A 24,310-nucleotide genomic window follows, 5' to 3' on the forward strand; every position below is an offset into this window, starting at 1 on the left:
GGATCAATGCTAACTAATTTGTATAGATTTAAATTATATCTATCTACCTCAGGCAATCACCGATTTCTTTAATAACTGTGTTGGAACATACTTTTGGGCAATTAGAACTCAATTGCTATCGAATAGCTTAGATTTTATTTTTTTTTTATTATTTTTTTTTTTTTTGTATTTCTTGGGCCGCTCCCGCGGCATATGGAGGTTCCCAGGCTAGGGGTTGAATCGGAGCTGTAGCCAGAGGCTTACGCCAGAGCCACAGCAACGCTGGATCCGAGCCGCGTCTGCAACCTACACCACAGCTCACAGCAACGCCAGATCGTTAACCCACTGAGCAAGGGCAGGGACCGAACCCGCAACCTCATGGTTCCTAGTCGGATTCGTTAACCACTGCGCCACGACAGGAACTCCGAATAGCTTAGATTTTAAAATGGCATTTAAAAATTACATGTTTGAACATTTAGAAGAAATTAAAATCCTGTTTATTTCTGACTGCTTATTATATAGGTCAAAGAATATCTTCTGAGTTTAATTTCAATAATTTCATGTGATATTTTCCAACAGTCTTCAAATTTCTGGGTTTTAAGTATGATGGTTAAAATAAAAACTTTGCTGGAGTTCCTGTTGGGGCGCGGCAGAAACAAAGCTGACTAGTATCCATGAGGATGCAGGTTAGATCCCTGGCCTTGCTCAGTGGATTAAGCATCCAGCATTTCCGTGAGCTGAGGTATAGGTAGCAGATGTGGCTCAGATCTGGCTTTGCTCTTGCTGTGGTGAGGCCAGCAGCTGTAGCTCCAATTCGACCCCTAGCCTGGGAACTTCCATATGCCACAGTTGTGGCCCTAAAAATACAAAATAAATAAATAAATACATAAATAAATAAAACTTTTGTTAAACATATAAGCAGGATTCTTTTTTTCTTTTTATCATTTATTTATGTATATATTTTTTCTATTGTACAGCATGGTGACCCAGTTACACATACATATATACATTCTTTTTTCTCACATTACGTGTTCCATCATAAGTAACTAGACAGATTTCCCAGTGCTACACAGCAGGATCCCATTGCTAATCCATCCCTAAGGTAACATTCTTCATCTATTTACCTCAAGCTCGCAGTCCCTCCCACTCTCCCCCTTTCCCCCTTGGCAAGCAAAAGTCTATTCTCCAAGTCCATGATTTTCTTCTCTGTGGAAAGTTTCTTTTGTGCTGTATATTAGATACCAGATACAAGTGATAAAATACGGTATTTGTCTTTTTCTGACTTACTTCACTCAGGATGAGAGGCTCTAGTTCCATCCAGGTTGCTGCAAATGACATTATTTTGTTCTTTTTTTAATGGCGGAGTAGTATTCCATTGTGTATATTATCACATCTTCCTAATCCAGTCATCTATCAGTGGACATTTGGGTTGATTACATGTCTTGGCTATTGTGAATAGTGCTGCAATGAACATGAGGGTGCATGTATCTTTTTTAAGTAGAGTTTTGTCCAGATATATGCCCAAGAGTGGGGTTGCTGGGTCATATGGTAGTTCTATGCATAGTTTTCTAAGGTACCTCCCTACTGGTCTCCATAGTGTTGTACCAGTTTACATTCCCACCAACAGTGCAGGAGGGTTCCCTTTTCTCCACACCCCCTCCAGCACTTGTTATTGGTGGACTTATGAATGATGGTCATTCTGACTGGGGTGAGGTGGTAGCTCATGGTAGTTTTGATTTGCATTTCTCTAATAATCAGGGATGCTGAGCATTGTTTCATGTGCTTGTTTGCCATATGTATATCTTCCTTGGAGAACAGTCTATTCAGGTCCTTTGCCCATTTTTCCACTGGGTTGTTGGCTTTTTTGCTGTTGAGTTGTATAAGTTGTTTGTATATTTTAGAGATTAGGCCCTTGTCCATTGCATCATTTGAAACTATTTTCTCCCATTCTGTAAGTTGTCTTTTTGGTTCCCTTTGTTGTGCAAAAGCTTGTCATTTTGATTAGGTCCCATTGGTTTATTTTTGCTCTTGTTTCTGTTGCTTTGGGAGACTGACCTGAGAAAGCATTTCTAAGGTTGATGTCAGAGAATGTTCTAATCAAATAAAAAGTAACCAGCTTATGTATTTAGTCTTAATTTGAAAACCGCTAAGCTCAAATGAAAGAATTCTTTTGACTAAGAAAGGTCTGGGTTAATTTTTTTCCCTAAGTTTCCGGCAAAAATCGTAAGATTATGTCCTATAATATGCGTAGGGAAAGAGGTCTTCTATTCAGACCATGTTCTATGCTACAGTCAAGTCGATTTCAGAAAAATCACCTAAATCTCTACTGATCATATCCAGTTAGAGATCAGACCTAAATGGTTTGGAAAGTTCAGGCTCTTATGTAACATGAAAAATATCTCTCCCTCTGCTTTATATTTTCTTTCAAGGCCAGCATTTTTATGCCTTAATTTGAGAGGATGACTAATAGGACATGCTCTTCTTCCACATAAATCCATGAAGAAATAATGAAACCAGATCTTGAAACATGATCCCTTATAGTGCTCCACAAATCTGTGGTGAGAGATGACCATGAAATTTTGTTTGTATCAAAAAGAAATTCTCATTCATAATGTAATTTAAAAACCAAGAGTATGAGATTTTCACTTCTTGAAATGGCAAGTAGATAACAAAAGTTTTTAAGTAGTTTCTCAAAAAACATCAAAGGGACAACATGACAGTCATGAAAATAAAGGAAAAATTAAAAGCCCAGAAAGGTTAACTAAACTTCCAAAGCTGTATTGCCTTGATGACATTTTCTAATATAGAAAAAAATCTGAGAAATTAAGCTGCAGTTTGGGTAATCTCATAGGGCAACAGGAAAAAAAAAAAGTCCAGGACCTTTCTAATGTAGGAATCTGACAGTCTGCTCATTGAGAAAAAAAATATGCTTAGGTATATGCAGAATGAATGACAAAAATGATAAAAGAGACAGAAAGGAGGCATTCAAATTATTTTGTTATAAGGTATTTGCACTACCCATGAAATTGTATACAGTTACATGAAAATGGACTAGATTCATTTTAAATATATATTGCAAATTCTAGAGAAACAACTTATAAAAGCAATAATGTACAATTGATATGCTAGGCTAAAACAAAAGAAAATAGGATCATGAAACATGCTCAATTAGAACCACAAAAGGCAGAAAAGGAGTGAAAGGCAAAATTAGGAACAAAAAACAAGCAAATATGGTAGGTATTAATCCAACTATATCAATAATTACTTTGAATATCAATGGTCTAAATGCACCATTTAAAAGAGATTGTTAGACACAGAAAACAATCATATGGTTATAAAAGGGGAAGGGGAGAGAGATAAATTAGGAGTTTGGGATTAAAAGACACACACTACTATATATAAAATAGATAAATAACAAGGACCTATTGTAGAGCACAAGGAACTATAGTCCATATCTTGTAATAACCTATAATGGAAAAGAATCTGAAAAAGAATTCATAAACACACACACACACACACATATATATATCTGAATCACTTTGCTGAACACTTGAAGCTAACACAATTGTAAATCAACTATACTTCTATTAAAAAAAAAAGAGACTGCCAGAGAGGATAAAAGAATAAGACTGAGCTGTATACCAGAAGCCCACTTTAAATATAAAGATATATACAGATTAAAAGTAAATGGATGGAGCAAAATACATCATGTTAACACTAATCAATAGAAAGCAGGAATAGGTATATTAATTTTAGGCAGAGCATAGTTCAGAGTAAGGAAATTTATCAGCAATAAAGAGGGACATTTTGTAATGATAAAGGGTCAATTCTCCAATAAGACATAACAATCTTAACATGTGTGCCCCTAACAACATAGCATGAAAATAAATGAGGCAAAACTGATAGAACTCCAAGGAGAAATAGATGAATCCACCATTATAGTTGGTGACTTTCAACATCCCTCTTAGAAATGGGCAGACTCAGCAGGCAAAAGTCAGTAAGGATATAGTTGAATTCAACAACATAATCATTCAACTGTATATAATAGACATCTTCAGATTATTTCATCCAACAACAACAGAATACAAATTCTTCTCAAGCTCACATAGAACATTTGTCAAGACAGACCACATTCTGCACCATAAAACACAACTTCGCAAATTAATTAATTAATTATTCTTTATAGGAATGCACCTGTCCCATATGGAGGTTTCTGGGTTATAGGTCAAATTGGAGCTGCAGCTGCTGGCCTTCACCATAGCCACAGCAGTGCCAGATCCAAGTCATGTCTGTGACCTACACGAGACTCACATCAATGCCAGATCCTTTAACCCACTGAACAAGGCCAGCGATCAAATCTCCATCCTCATGAATATTAATCAGATTCTTAACCTGCTGAGCCACAACAGGAACTCCCAACTCAACAAATTTAAAAGATTGATCATACAATGTCTGCTCACAGACCACAATGGAATTAAACTAGAAATCAATAACAGAAAGATAGCCGGAAAATCCAACAAACTTGAAGATTAAACAACATGGTTCTAAATAACATATGGGTCAAAGAAGATATTTCAAGAGAAATTTAAAAGTATTTTAAATTAAATGAAAATTAAAAACTACTTATCAAAATTTGTGTGATCCAGTGAAAGGAGTGTTTAGAGGGAAATCTGTAGCCTTGAATAAATATATTATAAAATAAGAGGTTTAAAATTATTCTCTAAGCTTCCTTTTAGTAAACCAGAAAAAGAAGAGCAAATTAAATCCAAAGTAAACAGCAGAAAAGCAGAAAAGTGAAACCAATCAGGAGTTCCTCTGTGGCTCGGCAGGCTAAAGACCTGGCATTGTCGCTGCAGCTGCTCAGGTTGCTGTTGTGTTGCTGGTTTGATCCCTGACCTTGGAACTTCCACATGCCATGGGTGCAGAAAAAAAACAAAAAAAAAGTGAAACCAATCAAGAAAAACAGAAAAACAACAAAACTGAAAGATGGTTCTTTGAAAAGATCAATAAAATCCATAAACCTCTAGCCAGGCCAACTAAGAGAGAGAGAAAACACATTAATAATATCAGAAATGAAAAAAAAAAAGGACCTCACGAGAAAGAGTCAACGGACATTAAAAGTATAATCAAGGAATACCATGAACAACACTGTGCCCTCAAATTTGATAACTTAAACGAAACGGACCACTTCCTTGAAAGAAACAATCTGTATTAACTTACTCAATAAGAAATAGAATAACCTGAAGTGAAGTTAGTTTATTCACACAAGAAGAAATAGTCTGAATAGGCCTGTATTTATTAAACAAATTGAATCAATAATAAATAATCTTCTAAAACAGAAAGAACCAGGACCAGATAAGTTCACTGGTGAATTCTACCAAACATTTAAGTAAGTTATATCTATTCACTATAATCTTTTCCAGAAGACAGAAGCAGAGGGAATAATTCCTAACTCAATAAATGATGCTGGAATAAGATACACACACACACAAAGAATCTCGACACGGACCTTACACCACTTATAAAAATTAACTCCAAATGGATCACAGACTTAAATGTAAAATGCTAAACTATTAAGAGTCCTAGAAGATAACACAGGAGAAATCTAGATGACACTGAATATGGTAAGGACTTTTTAGATACAACATCAAAAGCATGATCTACGTAAGAAAGAATTGATAAACTGCACTTCATGACAAGTACGCAGTTCTGCTCTGTCAAAGACAATGTCAATAGCATGAAATGACAACCCCTGGATTGGGAGAAAATATTTGCAAAAGACACATCTGATAAAGGACTTTCATCAAAATATACAAAGAATTTAAAAAACTCAACAATAAGAAAATAAACTACCTGATTAAAAAATGGGCCAAAGACCTTAACAGAACCTCTCACCCTCACAGATGGAAAATAAGCATACGAATAGATGCTAAATATAGTATATTATCAGGGAAATGCAAATTAAAACAAGATAGTACTACAAACTCACTAGAATGGCCAAAATCTAGAACACTGACAACATTAAATACTGGCAAGGATATGAAGCAACATGAATTGTCATCCATTGTTGCTAGGAATGCAAAGTGTACCACCACTCTGAAAGACAGTTTTATAGTTCCTTATCAAATTAGACATACTCTTATGTAAGACATACTCTTATGATCCAGCTACGGTGCCCCTTGGTATTTACCCAAATGAAGTGAAAACTTATATCCATACAAAAACCCGCACATGGACATTTACAGCAACTTCATTCATAACTGCCAACATTTGGAAGCAACCAAGACACCCTTCAGTTGGTGAATTGATAAATGAACTGTGGCATGTCCAGACAATGGGATATTTTCAGCATTAAAAAGAAATGACCTATTAATCCACTACAAGCTATGGAGGAAAATTTCCTGCATATTACTAAGTGAAAAAATCTGAAAAAGGTACATACTACATTATTCCAACTGTATAACATTCTGGAAAAGGCAAAACTATAGAGACAGTAAAAAGATTTGTTTTTGCCAGGGTTAGGGAAGAGGGGTGTGTAAATAATCAATGGCAATCAAAGTACTCTGTATAATAGTAAGATGGTAGATACATGTCATTATATATTTCTTAAAATCCACAGAATATACAACACCAAGAGAGAACTCTTATGTAAAGTATGGACTTTGGATGATCATGATTTATTAATCTATGCTCATTGATTGCACAAAATGAATCATTGTCATGTGGGATGTTGATATGAGGAGGCTGTGTGTGGGGAGGCTATTTATAAACTCTCTGTACTTCCCACTCAATTTTGCTATGAACCTAAAACTATTGTAAAAATAAAATGTATTCATTTTAAAAGATTACATGATTTTTAAAAAAGATTATACGTGAAGAAGTATTTGTAAGGCTAACTTTTTTCCTGTAATAAGCAGTGTGCTTATAGCTAGTTAGTAAGTAATCCAACTAACTCCCCTCCAAAATGAAGGAATAAAACATATTCATGTTCAAAAAAACAATGTAGGAATTGATTTTTATGGATATAGAAGAAATACGCTGCATTTTGATAATATTTACTTATTGCATTTTTATTGTAATTTCAACAGATAAGACTGACAAACAACATCTTAATAAAATGTCCAGATTATACACACATGTTGTAAAATATAAGCGAGAACAAACTGAATAAGTAGATAGCCCACAAACAAAACACAAAATTTTCAGCTATTGGAATTGGCATATACTATGGGAGCTTCATATTTGTAACAGAAATGAAATCCAAGCTGGAAAGTACGTATGAGAAACAGAATTCTAAAAAGTGATGGAGTAAGTATGGAAAAAAAACTAAGTAGATATTTTAAAAATTTAAATAAAATAAATGAAATTAAAAATTCAATGGATAGTCAGGCATACCTTGGAGATATTGTGGGTTCAGTTCCAGAGTGCTTCAATAAAGTAAATCACACAATTTTTTTGGTTTCCCAGTGCATATAAAATTATGTTTACACTCTACTGCAGTCTATCAAGTATGCAATAGCATTATGTCTAAAACAATGCATACACCTTAATTAAAAATACTTTATTGCTATCACCTGACCATCATCTGTCAAGGCAGGGTTGCCACAAACCTTCTACTTGTAAAAAACACATTATCTGCAAAATGCAATAAAGCAAGATGTGATAAAAAGAAGTATGCCTATAGATAGATACAACTGAAGATAGAGTTAATTATTAAGAAAATAATCCATACTTCAGTCACAAATGACAAAATAGATAGAAAATATAGAAGAGGAGATATGGAGATAAAATGAGAAGACCTAACATATTTTGTTGCTGTCTCAGAATGAGAGAAAAATAATGGAGCAGGGACAACTTTTAGGACATAATGACAAATATCCAAAACTTAGGAAAGACAGTGATCTACAGCAAGAAATCCACATCAACGCACACACACAAACGTTCATAGAACCATTTTAACAGGCTCAAACAGAAAACATCACAAATGTCCATCAAAAGTAGAATGCATAAACAATTGAGGTATATACAGTTAGTGGGTACTACAAAGCAACACAAATGAATAGATATCTACTCCAAGCCATAACCATTAAGGATCTTGTAAACACAATGCAAATGAGAAAGACAACCATACAATGTGATTAAACTTGCACAAAGTTCAAGCAAACAAAACTTACTTGCGTATAGAAGACGAAATTACAAAGTAAAGTAAGTAGGTATTTTAGCCAGCAAATGGGGTTCAAATCCTTCTCTCTGACCTCTTCCATTGCCACATCTCTTACTTTCACTTTTAGAGACCTATTACACTTTTGGTTTTTTGGGGTTTTTTTTGTTTGTTTGTTTGTTTTGGTTTTTCAGGGCCACGCTTGCAACATATGGAAGTTCCCAGGATAGGAGTCAAATCAGAGCTGCAGCTGCAGTCCTATGCCACAGCCACAGCAATACAGGATCTGAGCCATGTCTGTGACTTACACCATAGCTTAAGGCAATGACGGATCCTTAACCCACTGAGTCAGGCCAGGGATCAAACCCGTATCCTCATGGTTACTAGTTAGGTTTGAAACCTACTGAGTCACAACCAGAACTCCCTATTCCACTTTCAGGGAGCCTTCTGATTACACTGGGCCCGCCTGGGCAATTTAGGATAATGTCTTTATCTTAAGGTCATGAGATTAGCAAACTTAACTTCATCTGCAATTTTAATTCTGCTATGCCATTTAACATAACATATTTATAGGTTCTAGGGGTTAGGATGTAGTTATTTCTGGGAGGGCTGTTATTAATCAACAAGTTACATTATTTATTTAAGTTTTGAAATACATTTTTATGTTACTAAGTCTCTTTTCACCTAAAGTCACATTTTGACTTGGAACAGATATTTATGTCACTAAGTCTCTTTACAATTCACCTAAAGCCACATCTTGAAGTTAAATTCATATTTGAAATTGATATAAAATATAATGCCAAATTTCATTATCATTCTTCCAGTGGTTTTACACATTTACTATGCCAATGTGGAAATTAAGTTAAATAATTTTCTCTTCCAGCTCAAAGCCAAATATAAAATCAAATTAAATATGTAGATATTTTGTAAAAGCATCGTGAAAATCTGGCATAGGTATAATATATACTGATATTATTATGATTCCTTAATTATAATCAAATTCTATATAGACAGTCATTGAACCAATTCAATAAAGAATTTTACTATGAAAAATGAAAGCAGTGGGACATAGGTATATACCTACATACATACATACATACAAATACACATAATCCAATGCTTATTAGTTTATAAATCTCCCTACATCTGCTATTCTCAAACAGCTGAAGTTCTTCTAGTCTTACTAAAATGAGTTAGAAAGTAACGGCCACATTATAATTTAAGACTCTAAGTTTAGAATCAGTTTGTTTCCCACATTTACTATGAATAATCATTGGAATAGCACTTAAGAACCCATCTCATTTGATAGTTCCAATCAAAAAGATTTTATCAAAAGCCTTTTTCCACAAAGTTTATGATTCTTCATAATAATATGAACTGCATCTCTGATTACTGATGAGACATCTCTAATATTATCCTGAATTTCTACATAAAAATATTAGTGCAACCCTAAATCTGAAATTCCTGATATTCCCAAATCCTTAACTAGCATTTAAAAAAATCTCCCTTTTAATATACTTGTACCTCATTTAAAACTTTATCACCTCTCAAACAAAAATATCAGTTTGTAGTTGACTTAGAACTCCAATTTGATAATGATTTTTCTCTTGAACTTAGTTTGAATCTCACATAAAAAAATTGCAAAGATCAGCAATTTAAATACACATTTTAGGTGAAAAATTCCATTTCTAGACCTTGTATTTAACTGTCATTCATGCTTTACTAAGTCATGTACAGAAAACAATAAATAAAGGTGCATGTTTCCATGGATGATGGCAACAAGTGTGCCAAGTTCTATTGTTTGCAGTCTGGGTTGGTGTATTAGGCTGCTTGGGCTGCCATAACAAAATACCTTAGAATGGGTGGCTTCAACAGCAGAAATTTATCTTCTTGTGGTTCTGGAAGCTAAAAGTCCCAGATCAAGATGCCAGCATGATCAGTTTCTGCTGAGAGCTCTCTTCCTGGCTTGTTGATGGCTGCCTATTCAGGCCTTTCCTTGATATGTGCAAGCAAAAGGGTGGATGCAAGCAAAATTATTATATACAATTTATATAATGTATAAATTCTTATATATAATTTATAAATTATTTATAATATAAAAGGGGAAGAGCTCCCATTATGGCAGAGTGGAAACGAAGCCGACTAGTATCCATGAGGATGTGGGTTTGACCCCTGCCCTCACTCAGTGGGTCAAGGGTTCTGCGTTTCTGTGGCTGTGGTGTAGGCCAGCAGCTGGAGATCTAATTCGATCCCCTAGCCTAGGAACTTACATATGTCATGGGTGCAGCCCTAAAAAAGCAAAAAGGCGGGGTAGGGAAGGATGGAGAACAAGTGCATGCCTGCTAGCTTTCTGGTGTCTCTTTCTTATGAGGACACTAATCCTATCAAGATCAGGGCCTCACCATTATGAACTCATTTAACTTTACTTCCTCAGAGGCCGCATCTCTAAATACAGTTACACTGGGCTTAGGGCTTCAGCATGTGAATTTTGGAGGACACAACATTCAGGGCATTAACAGTCAGCCTAAATGGCCATATGTAATGGTAACACATCTTCTAGCATAACCTGGGAGTCTTTTGGAATTATGGCAGGCCCAGGATTCTCTTAAAGTAACCCTGAAACACTGATTCATTAAGTCAGTTGTAGGCATAGTTTGTTAGTAAAGTATATCTCAATAGAGGGTCTCATCCAGAGAAAAAGGCTTCTGAAGATATGTCTCTCCCATAGGCCTTTCCTTCTGGCATGCAATCTATGACAAAGACAAGTCACCAAAAAAGAAGGTGACACACCGTTATGTGGAGAGTCTCCAAGTCCATCAAATTTGTTCAAATTGTATTGGCCTGAGTCACCAGATTGCACAGCATTTTGTGGTCATATTAGTAAACTTTTAAGATGGGTGTGATACACAGAAATTCTCATTCCAAGAGGATAATTGCTGTTTCCGGAGACCAGCAAGTGAAGGAAATAGGCACCAGGACAGAGGTCTGAGGAGCTGGTACTGCCTGGGTCCAAGAGGCTTAGCTGCTGCCGTCAGTTTTGAAGATAAGGATCTAGGGTGGTTTGAGATGAACTTCAGATTTATCTTGGATATAAAAAGAGGTCTTCAGATATGTTTTCTATAGTCAAGACCAAGCCTTTCTTTTGGCAGGGATGTGTGACATTAGAACTACCATATGTACAAAGCCCTGGGCGGAAGTCCCACTAAACTCCTACTGTAATGTGTCATCATCAGGCTTAAGGGAAGCTGGGGCTTCAAGTTTGTAACAGGAAGTGTACCAGCTTAAGGACTCATAGGCCCCTGTTACAAGCTCCATTTTACAGCTGAAGTGCAAATGGCAAGGAGAGAGGGAAAACTTTCCCAAAGCACTATTTTTATCTTTCCAGAATCTTCAGGGAGTTGTGCTGTGATCTGCTTTGTCTGCCAATCAAGAAAACCTAAAGACTACCTGAAGGTAAACTGGAGGGAATTTTTGAGTGTCTATGTGGGGCTTATTGACAACATTCATTACATTTTTGTATCATACAATTATAAGAAAAATGAATGTAAAATATTAAATGAAATATTTTTTATTAAACCTAAGGACAATCTATACTGCCTCCACTGTGAACCTAGAGCATAATCTGATCTTATATAAGTACATATGGAAGGAAAGGAGGATTGAGACCTTAAGTCACTGGTTGATTTTTCCATGAGTAGTTTTCTTGCCATGGTGAGATGGAAGGGAATTTGGTCCAGATTCTGAGACTGTGGAGTTACTCAGCCTGCAGTTGGATTCCTTACCACGGGGAGGCACTGTTAAGCTGTGGCAGTGCTCTGGACTCCACTTTTCAAGGATGCTGGAAAAAGAACCTGTTAAGTTCTCTGTTGGGAGCCCAAGGAGCACAACTGCAAACAACATGCTGCACCCCCACCCCCCAAATAAACCAAAATCAGCAACATCTGGGAGGCAGGTCCCAACAGAAGGCCCTTGGAATCCTTGTGTATTGTCCCACATATAAATAATCACTTAACACTCATGGATAGTTCTAGGCACTGGAGGTTTGTCTGAACAAAACATACCACAAGTCCTGCCCTTCTGAAGCTTCCATTTATCAGGACAAACTTCTGAACCTAAATTTAGCTCTAAGAAAAATAACTCAAACACATATTAGAAGTAGGCAGTGGATTTTAGGGCCAACGTTCACAAATTAGGGTTAGGAAAGTGGGTGGAACTGGGCCATAGCTGCAGGGTTTAGGAAAAGAGGTACAAGTTCATTGAGGTTGGCTTGAGAAACATCTAGAGTCTCAGAAGCATCAAGTTCTAAGGGATGAACTGTCAGGTAAGAACAAGATCAAAAGCTGAGTATGTACATAATACAGATACACAAGGTGCAGTTGGTGGGATGAGGAGGCAGAGCCAGAATAGAGCCTGAGAGAAAATACTGGAAAATAGTTTTTGTTTAATTAGCTATGGCCTTACCATAAGCAGGGGGTGGGGTGGGGGGATGTCATGAAGAAAATCTTGCTCATTTATGCAAGTACAATATTTGTGATTACATTTTATGTTAAAACTGAGCAGCTGCAGAAAGAGAATCTGACTTAGGATCCCACACTTTGAAATGTTCCCAGAGCAAGTTCTAGCCTTAACTGTTCACCTTTATTTGTTCTTTGTTTTGAATTGGATGACTATATTGACAGGAAGTTCCTGTACTTTCTTTATCATAGGACTTACCACTGGTTCCTTTAATTATCAGCCTCCCTTCCTAAACTATAAGTTCTAAAAGAAAAACTGCTTTGATGTCATTGTCCTTATATTCATGGCTGGCACACATCACAGCGCCTGACTTCATATTAGGCAGGGCCACCTTATATAGCTGTGCAGGTTGTGCACTGCCCAACTCCAGGGGCACCATACTCATAAATATGATGTGAATGGCACCCCTGAAGTCATAGAGTTCACAGCCTCACAAGCATTTATGGTGGCCCTAGACCTCATCAATGTTTATTAAATTAATGAAAATATTTTTACTGCTTATGATTTGTTGTCAAATGTCAGATAAATATGCCAGCCTGTGACACACATAAGAGTACATGGCAAGGACAATGTCACACTGTATAATAAATAAAATGGATTTCTATTTTAATCTTATACTAAAAGAGATGCCTTTGAAAATTTGTGATTACTGAGTGAAGTGACAGAACAAGAACACTTCATTTCAAAAGCTCAAAGTTCTAGTTTGAGAATAAGTAGAATCCAGTTTTCTGTGAAATGTATGATTTTAAAAATTAGAACTTCTAATATAGTTAAATGAGCAAGCTAGGAGATTCATTTACTTAGATGAACAAAAAGCCTGGGGAACAAAATTTATTATATTTTAATAGAATTTGATCTCCCTAAAACATCCTTACAAGGTAATTTTTATAGTTATATATACTTTGACAATATGGTCACCATTCTTTTCCCCACATTACACAGGCTACAAAGATAATGTAAAATACTTCATTCATCTAATGAACTTCAAGTTCCCTTTAACAGAAAGAAAATAGCAATGAGGACAAAGTGATAAATGTCCATATGTAATCTTACAAACCATAAACTAGGTGAAGTGACTGAAAACATAATCATTTCTATCTGTACATGAAGTTTGGAAATTTTGATATCTTACCACTTTGGGCTATGATTTCTGGCTCCTTTGATAATTCTAAGTTCATGCAAAATGTTAGCTCAGATATGTGTATCTTTAAAAACAATATCCAGAATTAGTATATTAATTTAATCCAGTAATGCTTATGAATGTTTAAATCTTTCCAAAATAAACCTTCATGGTCTTTTCCAAAATTGTGATTATGAAATGTAATGAGAATAAACTGAAGTTATTTTATTCATAAATACAATATCTGTTAGAACAACTTGACATGGGGAGCTCTTGAAATGTGGTGGCCTCAACTGGCCTATTTGGTGTTGAAGAGAAGTCAAAATATGACTGTAACATTGCATGAAACATTTTCTTTAGTGAATAAATGATGAATGTTATTATGGCTCTAAAATTTCATTTAAAGTATGTGCCTTTTTCAATACAAGTAGAGTGAAATTTAATTACTAAACAATACAAGTAACTGGGAATGAAAAAACTTGATCTCATAGCAAGGATCACTTGAGGCACTGGTGAAAAATTTAGACTTCAGCAATCAAATCCAGAACAAAATCTCAAATGGATGCCGCTGTGATAGGAATGCGATTATCAGGCAAGCTTTTAGGACATTACTGTACATGCTAAATCTTCAGAATTACTGACTTAAGAGAACATTTTTCAAGTTCATTTAATAGTTTTATTTATTTCACATGGCCTGGGAGGTTGACACACCTGCTTTTCAAACATGAAAATTCTAAGGCAGCCATGTGTACTTAAAATGAGACTCAGGTTTAGCTTTATTTAACTTGCAGTTAGATATGTTTGCTAAAATGATTGAATTCAATTTCCAAATGAAGGGTCAGGGTTTCAGGTCCTAGGAAGGGTCTGAGGTTTTACTCTGCTTGCAAGCTAACAAGTTAGCCTGCCAGAGTTTCATGGATGCTGGGAGATAGGGAACTGATGGGTCAGAGACCTCGAGATGGGGAAGCTATTCTGGCTTATCTGGGTGGGCCTGTTTAATTCCAGGATCCTTAAAGTGAAAAAACTTTCCTGGCTGGGGTCTGAGAAAGGGATGTGAGAATGGAATCAGGGCCAGAGAGAGGTTAGTTTACTGGCTTTGAAAATGGAGGAAGGGGATCATGAGCCCAGGAATGAGTTCAGACTTTAGAAGCTGCGAAAGGCAAGGAAATTAATTCTTCCCTTGAGTGCTCAGAGAGAGCACAGCCCTACCGACACCTCGATGTTAGCTGAGTCAGACCTTGGTTGATCTTCTGACATCTAGAACTCTAAGATAAGAAATGTGTGTTATTTTAAGTGACTAACTCTATGGCAATTTTTAAATTGCAACAATAGCAAATGAATACAGACAGTACCCAGACTGTCAGCATTTGGGTAACAGTTCCCCCAAATTCCAGTTCCCACAAAGCAAAGTGGGGAAAGCTAGTGGGGATACTTACACACTGGGTGGCCTTCAGTAGAGGAATCCTGAGTTTAGGAAACCTGTATGCCTGCCCCTAGCTCCAGAGAAACACACTATCTGTATCTCAAGGTCATGTGCTCTATGGCATCCTTGAAAATATTGTCTGAAAAGATTGTCTGTGTCTCATTTGCAAGATATGCAGAAACACAAGCAACCCATAGAGAACCGCTCCCCAACACAAGGTACTATCCAATTCATTACTCAAGCATTGCTGAAATATCAGAGTTTTCATCATTCAAAATGAGGGACATGGTGATCTCTTGTATAACAATAGGTGGTAAAATTAATAAAGATTGATAATAACTGTATAAGAAATGTCTGCTAATGTGATCTTCAAAAAATAAAATTCGTTATTCTAAAACCAAAATTAATATGAGGCTATGCTGTGTTTGTTATATTTATAATGTTAAACAGACACATACAAATATACCATCATTACTGAAACTGATAGAGGGAAGGCAATTAGTATTGCCAGTCTGGAATTTTATGGCAGCAAACCACTTTCCTACTTGAAACAATTGCTTTTATTATGGAATTTTTTTTTAAATAATGTGAAGTTTTTGAATAGTCTCACTACCATTTTATAGCAAAAGCAGACTGTGCTTTTTTACATAAGATTTATTTTTCTGTACAATTAAAAAATATATTTTTATTGAAATTTAGGTTAAAGTGATCCAAGTTGCAAAGGATATGAATTGTGTTTTCCAGTAAAAGCAGCTGAAAATATCAGTGTATGATAAACTTTTATGTTCTTCTCATGTTGATAGGATAAATTAAACCTAATAATTCATTTAAAGGAACTACTTTACATCCTCTAGATATTATTAAATGAAATAGTATCTGTAAATGAAGATATATTCTCAACAGAGGTAGGAAATACACTGGGTCGTGCAGTTTGCCTCATCAACATTATAGTCACCATAGTTACCACTATGATCCCTAAGTTACAAGGTGCTCCATTCTGCTCAGTTTAGCCAATGTTTGTGAAACTCCTTCTAACAAAATATATTCCCTTATCATCCAGGTCTGCTCATGGGGATGTCCAGGCAGCTCCATGCCCTCTATGAATTTAGGAGAAAACTTTCACTTGTCACTTAGACTCTCTGAAGACTAAAATATTTCTCAAGAGAGCAATTTAAGGATTGACCCTTTCTCACTTTAGAAAAGATTAAGGGGGTTGTGTTTCTGAAATTTATTTCTGATACCCTTCCCCCACTGCCACCATGCTGGTTAAGCCAAAACTCAAAACTACCCCTTGGTACTCTGCTTTGTGTTGTTCCCGCTGTGACTGCAGAGCCCATTTCTGCAGTTTTGAGCTGCTCCATGTGAGGATTTACCAATGAAGAGCGCTATCAGGAGACTGCATGGCTCAAAGTAGAAGGAAGAAAGAAGTTTAGAGAAGGAGGAAAGGCCTGTTCTGTGGGAACCCACCCATGAGCCTCTATATTATATTACAGCCTCTATCTTTGTACCCCAGCCATGAAGACGAAAGCTACTTTCTGCACTTACTACCTCTCTGACACCTCAGGTTCCCCTTTCAGTCTTTTCAGTTTTCTAATTATTTAAAAATAATGATTCTTTATTTTAAATTCTTTCTTTTAAAGTAAGCAGTCTACTTCTGTGTTCTGACTTGATCCCAACTTCTACAATTTCCCTATTCAAGTGAAACATCCCAGAGTTAACCATGGGTGGGAACACATAAAATCTTGGGGGAAATGGGCTCTAGGCTAGAGCTCTTCCACAGTCCACAGATTACCTCATGCTTGATACAAGGGGGTCACATGTTCAGTAAACATAAACTGAATACCAACTGCTTCTCAGGCACGATGTTTAATGAAAGGTGGAATTTGTTCCCAAGCAATTCACATCTAGAATAGTGATCGAGGCAAATCTAACAAGGCTATAAAATATAGTAATGTTAAGTTGCTGAGAAAAGCAAAAAGAGTCATGATACAAATACAGGAGACACCTAAAATGATAGAAAGCACCACCAGAGACTTCCCATGGAGTGCAGCCAGGACATAATCAGGCAAAAGATGAGCAGAAGCAATTTCTGGGAGAAAGAACCATGCATGCCTAAGCCAGGAGGTTTGCAAAAGCATGACCACTGAGAGACCTGAAAATCATTTCGCATAGGCTATGAGCTATAAGGCTTTTCTAAAGATGAGTCTGGAGGAGTGGGCAGAGACCAGATTATGAGGGGACTTTTCTGTCTTCCATGGAAGTTTGGTTTCAAATGGACACTATTAAAGACATTCAAGACAACTATGACTCCATTTTACCAATGCTGTTTCAATGAAACTTTTAAACAAAGTACTGTATATACCGAAAAGTATACAAATAATATAAATCTCAGATTGTCAAAAACTGAACATGCCAATATAACCAGAACCCAGAGAAATAAATCAGACATTACCAATATATCCAGAAGACCTCTCCTATACCAAAACCTAGTCATTGTCACCACCAAAGGAACCATTATCTTAACTTCTAAAACCATGGACTAGCTTAGCTTCCTTTTGAATTTCGTGAAAGTTAAATGAAGCAGTATGAAATTCTGTTTCTGGCCTCCTTGGCTCAACATTGCTAGTGAGATTTGTCCATGTTTTATTTATTCATTCTCATTGCTATGTAGTCTTCTATTGTATGAATATTCCACTATTTATTTACATTCTCTTGTTGATGGACAATTAAGTTTTTTCCAGTTTTTAATTATTTTTAAAAAACTGCTATGAAAACTTTGGTCCATGTCTTTTTGGTGGATTCGTGTACACATTTCCACTGGGTGTCTACCAAATAAGCGGACTTTGTGAGTATACATATGTTCAGCTTCAGTACATATTGCCAAAGAAGTTGTAGTAGTTCACATTTCCACTAGCTGTGTTTACTCCACACACTTGCCAAAGTTGCCATTGTCATTACTTTGCATTTTAGCCATTTGACAGGTCTTTAGTTATATCCTATTGTGGTTTTAATATGTGTTTCCCAGATGAATAATAAGGTTGGGCACATTTTTATGTTTTACTGGCTATTTGATTACTTGAACATCCTTCTTTATGAAATGACTAGTCAGGAGTTTCTTATTTGCGAGTATTTTTTTTAATCCATAGATTATTTTGAAGTGTTGTACTTGTCCAAATATTTGGTGATTTTCTAGATATATTATTGTTATTGATTTCTAATTGAATTGCATTGTGATTATAACATGTAACTTGTATGATTTTTCATCCTTTGAAATTTATTGAAACTTCTTGTATGGATCAGAATATATCCAAGTGCATGTTCCATTTGCATTTCTTAAAATGTGTGTTTTCAGGAAAGGAAATCATAAAGAAAACAAAAAGACAACCTACAGAATGTGAAAAAAAATTGCAAACATTGTGAGTGACAAGGCCTTAATCTCCAAAATATACAAACAGCTCACATAACTCAATAACCAAAAAACAAACAACCCAATCAAAAATTGGGCAGAAGATCTAAATAGACATGGCCACAAAGAAGACATACAGATGGCCAACAGGCACATGAGAAGATGCTCAGCATTGCTAATAATTAGAGAAATGTAAATCAAAACAACATTGAGGTATCACCTCACACCAGTTTGAATAGCCATCACCAAGATGTCTATAAAAACAAATACTAGAGAGGGTACGGAGAAAAGGGAACCTCCTACACTGTTGGTGGGAATGTAAATTGGTGCAGCCACTATGGAGAACAGTATGGCATTTTCTTAAAAAAGTAAAAATAGGCATTCCCTTTTGGCACAGTGGGTTAAGGATCCGGCATTGTCAATACAGCAGATCAGGTCACTGATGTGATACAGCTTCTAGCCCTGGCCTAGGAACATCCACATGCCACAGGGGTAACCAAAACAAAACAAACAAACAAACAAAATAAATAAATAAATAAAAATAGAGCTACCATATGGTCAAGCAATCCCATTGCTGGATGTATATCTTGAGAAGACAAAAACTCTAATTCAAAAGATACAAGCACCCCAATGGTCACTGCAGCACTATTTAGAATAGACAAGATGTGGAAGCAACCTACACATCCACTGATAGCTGAGTGGATAAAAAAAATCTGATATATATATATATAATATTTTTATATATACAATAGAATATTACTCAGCCATAAAAAGAATGAAATTAAGCCATTTGCAACAACATGAATGGACCTAGAGATTATTATGCTAAGTGAAGTAAGTCAGAGAAAGACAAATATCACGAGATCACTTATATATGTAATCTAAAAAATGATACAAGTGAATTTATTTACAAAACAGAAACAGACTCACTTCAAAAGAAACTTATGGTTATCAAATGGAAAAGTAAGGAGGGGTGAATTAGAAGTTTGTGATTAACAGGTACATACCACTATATATAAAATAAGTAAATGATAAGCAGTACAGGGAATTATATGCTATATAATTTATGCAATATCTTGTAATAACTATAATGGAAAATAATCTAAAAAAGAGTTTATATATATAATTTATATATATATATATACATATATATATAAAGTTCAATTTGCTGTACACCTGAAACTAACACATTGTAAATTACCTATACTTCAATTTTTTTTTTTTTTAAGGACCACTCCCGTGGCTCATGGAGGTTCTCAGGCTTGGGGTCCAATTTGAGCTGTAGCTGCCAGCCTATGCCACAGCCACAGCAATGCAGGATCAAAGCTGCCTCTGTGACCTATGCCGCAGCTCACGACAATGCCAGATCCTTAACCCCCTGAGTGAGGCCAGGAATTGAACCCGCAACCTGATGGTTCCTAGTCGGATTTGTTTTCGCTGTGCCACGACAGGAACTCCTTCAATTTTTTTGTTTAAATGTGTGTTTTATGGTTTCTGGCTGTAATGTACAAAAATATCAATTAGGAAAAATTTGTTCATAGTGTTTCTCATAGATCAGGTTATCCAAAACCAGATCCTGAGAAGTTTTCCATGTAAATTATTTATTAGATATCAATATCTATGAATAGGGTTAGAGGTGGGTTAAGATTATGCAAAAGGAGAAGTTAGATTGTATTGCAATCCCAACAAAGACTTGGACAATCCCAAAGTACTGCTTGGAATGTACATGGCTCATCAAGATTGTCTCTGGTGGACTGAAAAGACTCGATCAGCCATTAAATGTAGAACCCTTCCATGACCAATTCTTGGATATGGGCTACCCAGGATAACAGATATGCTCTTAGAGTTCTCTGTAGCCAAGGTGAAATATGAGGGAGCTAACACCTGAGGAAACAAGTCCTTCCTTGAATGGGCACTTGGGTGTTGAATCCTTGCATCTACCAGTGTTGTTTAAATCTGCATTCTTACTAATTTTTTATTTTACTTGTGTTAAGTGTTTATTTCATGTGTTTTGAAGTTCTGTTGCTAGGTATATACTACTTGATAAATTGGCCCCTTTATCATTATAAATTTAAGTTTTTAATCTCTAGTAATGCTTCTTTTCTTGGGATTTACTTTGTGAATAAAGCCACAACATCTTTCTCATATCTAAAGATTGTGTGGTATAGAATGGGAGAAAATCTTTGCAAATGAAGCAACTGACAAGGGACTAAACTCCAAAATATACAAATACTTCATATAGCTTTATATTAAAAAATAAAACAGGAGTTCCCATTATGGCTAAGTGGGTTAAAAACCAATATAAACTCCATGAGGATGTGGGTTTGATCCCCCGCCTCATTCAGTGGGTTAAGGATACAGTGTGGCCACAAGCTGAGGCATAGGTTGCAGATGCAGCTTGGATCCAGCATTCCTGTGGCTGTGGCATAGGCCTGTAGCTGCAGCTCCAATTTGACCCCTAGCTTGGGAACTTTCATATGCCACAAGTGCGGTCTTGAAAACAAAACAAAACAGAAAAAAAAAAACAATAAAAAATGGTCAGAAGATCTAAATAGACCTTTCTCCAAATGGATGGAGATGGACAGCCAAAAAGCACATGAAAACATACTCTCTATCACTAATTATTAGAGAAATGCAAGTCAAAATTACAATGAGCTATCATCTTACACTAGTTGAAATGGTCATTATAAAAAAGTCTACAAATGATAAGTTCTGTAGAGGGTGAGGAGAAAAGGAATCCTCCTATACTGTTTGTGGGAATGTAAATTGGAGCAGTCACTATACAGAACAACATGAAGGTTCCTTAAAAAACTAAATTTGGAACTACCATATGATCCAACAGTTCCACTCCTAGGCATATATCCAGAGAAAACTCTAATTCAAAGGGATACACACACCCCAATGTTCATTTCAGCATTATTTATGATAGCCAACACATGGAAGCAACCTAAATGTCCATCAACAAAGGATTAGACAAAGATGTGGAGCATATATTCGATGGAATATTACTCAGCCATAAAAACACATGAAATAATGCTATTTGCAACAATGTGGATGGACCTAGAAATTATCATACTAAGTGAATTAAGTCAGACAAAGACAAATATCATATGAGATCACTATGTAGAACTAATAAATAATGATAGAAGGAAACTTGTTAGAATCAAACTCAAAGATTTTGAAACCAAACTTATGGTTGCCAAATGGAAAATGATGGGGAAAGGTATAAAATAAGAGAATGGAAATGACACATACAAACTACTGTATAGAAAATAGATGAGTAACAAGGACCTACTGACAGCATGGGGAAACCTACTCAATACTCTGTACTGAACCATAGGGGAAAAGAATCTGAAAAGGAATGGATATATGTATGTGTATAACTGATTCACATTGCTGTACACCTGAAACCAACACAGGAATATAAATCAACTATACTCCAATGAAATTTAATTTTAAAATATTGTATGATGTACCTTTTTCAGTTTTTATTTCAACTAGTTTTTGTCTTCAAATTTAAAATGCATTGTTTGAAAATATGTAGTTTTGTCTTGCTTTCTTAGTCTGAAAATTGATCTTTTGAGTTTTTAGACCATTAATAGTTAATGTAATGATTGATATGGTTGAATTTTAAGTCTACCATTTTACTATTTTTTTCTACATATCCTATATATTAATTCCTCCTTTCTTTTTTTCTCTTTTTTTGGATTAGTCAAATATTTTCTTAGTGATCCATATGTCTCCTCTACTGGTATGTCTAAATGCTTACTTTAGTAATAAGTTATAGTCTATATTAAATTAAGGGTATAAAAAACTTATAGTAGTATAATTCCATTTATAACCTCTTTAATACATCGGCCTGATATTTTTTTTTGCTATACTAGACTTAGTATACGAAAAATTGTAAAAGCTCTGGCAGCTATTATCTTTTTCTGGGAGAGTTAAGCATACTTCACAGAGGAAGAAAGAATAAAAACATACTACCCTAATCCAATCACAGGCTGAATTTACTGACAACAAGACTGTTCTTTTTTGAGGTTCCATCTTTCTCTGTTTTATATTAATTTTTTTATTTTTTAGGGCCACACCCATGGCATATGGAAATCCCCAGGCTAGGGGTTCAGTTGGAGCTGCAGTTTCTGGCCTACACCACAGCCATAGCCATAGCAATGCCAGATCTGAGCCGCATCTGCAACCTACACTGTAGCTCATGGCAATGCTGAATCTTTGAACCCACTGAGTAAGGCCAGGAATTGAACCCACATCCTCATGGATACTAGCTGGATTCTTAACCTGCTGAGCCACAACAGGAAGTCTCTACATTAATTTTTAAAGAGTAGCCCAGTGGGGATCCCAAAGTAGAAGCTAGTGGGTTTACTAGTGTGGGCTGCCCCTTTTATAAGATATGAACAAATATCTAAGTGAAACACTGTCAAGTGTTGGGGGTCATTGCTCTGTCCCACTTTTCACCAGGATCTCAGCTCCATAAATACTGGCTGCTTTGTCAGTCCCAGACTCCAATTTTTGTTTCTCAAATCATAAGTTGCCAAACTCTCTGTTGGCTTCTCTGCTTCTTTTGTGTGTGTGTGTGTGTGGTGGGGTGGGGAGGTGGGGAGGTGAGGTTGTAGCCTGAACTTCAGGATTTTTATTTTTTCCCCAGCTTTATTGAGGCATAACTGACAGTTAAAATTCAATGTGTTTTTTTCTGCTTCTTCATTATAACTTTCTGACAGAATTTTCAGTCTTTTGCATAGTGCCAAGAAGTGGCAGATGTCCAATGAGGGATAGGAGCTTGTAAAATGCTGAGTTACCACTCTGTACTTCCTTTTGCTCAGTGATCTTAGCTACTTAATGAATATTTCTTATGAATTTTTTAATTTTTTCCCTGGTTGTTATCAGTGGCAACATTAGTCTTCCACAATAGCTCTATCACAGATAAAAGTGGAAGCTCATATTGCATTTTTAAAGATCTCCCTCGTGTTACTATAGAAAATGAATTTAGGGGAAACCAACTTGGAATAATAGGCAATAACCTGGGTGAGAACCGGTGATGGATAGAGCTATAATACAAGCAGCATGGCTAGAAAAATTCATTAAAATTATTTAATGAATGATTAGAACATGTAATTTTCATGGTTTGGTATGGGTATAAGAAAGAGAGTCTCTGGGAGCCTTGTAGGATTCTTGCATGAACACTGGGGTACATTCAGGTTTTTAACTATGGTAAATAATATTTCACATCTGGGGGTGACAATTACTGTTTTAAGTATGGAACTTGCTATGTTTGAGTTGTCAATAGGATATCTAGGTGGACATGGCCAATTGACAGTGGATTAAGAATTCAGAAAAGAAACTTTGACTAGAAATAGATTTTATTTATTTATTTATTTTGTTTTTTAGGGCTGCACCCAGATATAGAAAGATAATGGGGAGACCAGAGTATGTCAGTATCATTTTAACATACAAAGTGGATTAAAATCACCCAGGAGGAGCACCTACAAAGAAGGAAACAGATCAGCCTCAGATATAACTAACTTGCTCTGGAACCCCTTGGAAGAAAATAAAATGAAATAAAACCACAAGCATCAATTTCATGGTTTTACTTCTCTTAATTTTCTCATATTGCTGTCCTTCTCCATTACAGATTTCAATAACTGTTCCCCAAAATGTAGAACACCCTTTTTTTAATGAAAAGAGGAAAAAAAA

At 35.8% G+C, this 24,310-nt stretch overlaps 1 long non-coding RNA gene across 1 annotated transcript in view; it reads right to left on the minus strand.

Annotated features, from left to right (window-relative positions):
- Window positions 1-7,028: 7,028 nt before the first annotated feature.
- Window positions 7,029-24,310, minus strand: part of LOC146394522 (uncharacterized) — an 88,602-nt gene continuing 71,320 nt past the window's right edge. The window contains exon 3 of the long non-coding RNA XR_014835855.1: window positions 7,029-10,135. This is a non-coding gene — a long non-coding RNA (uncharacterized LOC146394522). The remainder of the gene's footprint in view (window positions 10,136-24,310) is intronic.

This window comes from Sus scrofa, chromosome X (assembly GCF_054392235.1).
Source record: "Sus scrofa isolate SSC_HxYL_T2T_F1_AM1 chromosome X, Sscrofa_HxYL_maternal_Yorkshire_Landrace_v2.0, whole genome shotgun sequence".
NCBI classification, from domain to species: domain Eukaryota; kingdom Metazoa; phylum Chordata; class Mammalia; order Artiodactyla; family Suidae; genus Sus; species Sus scrofa.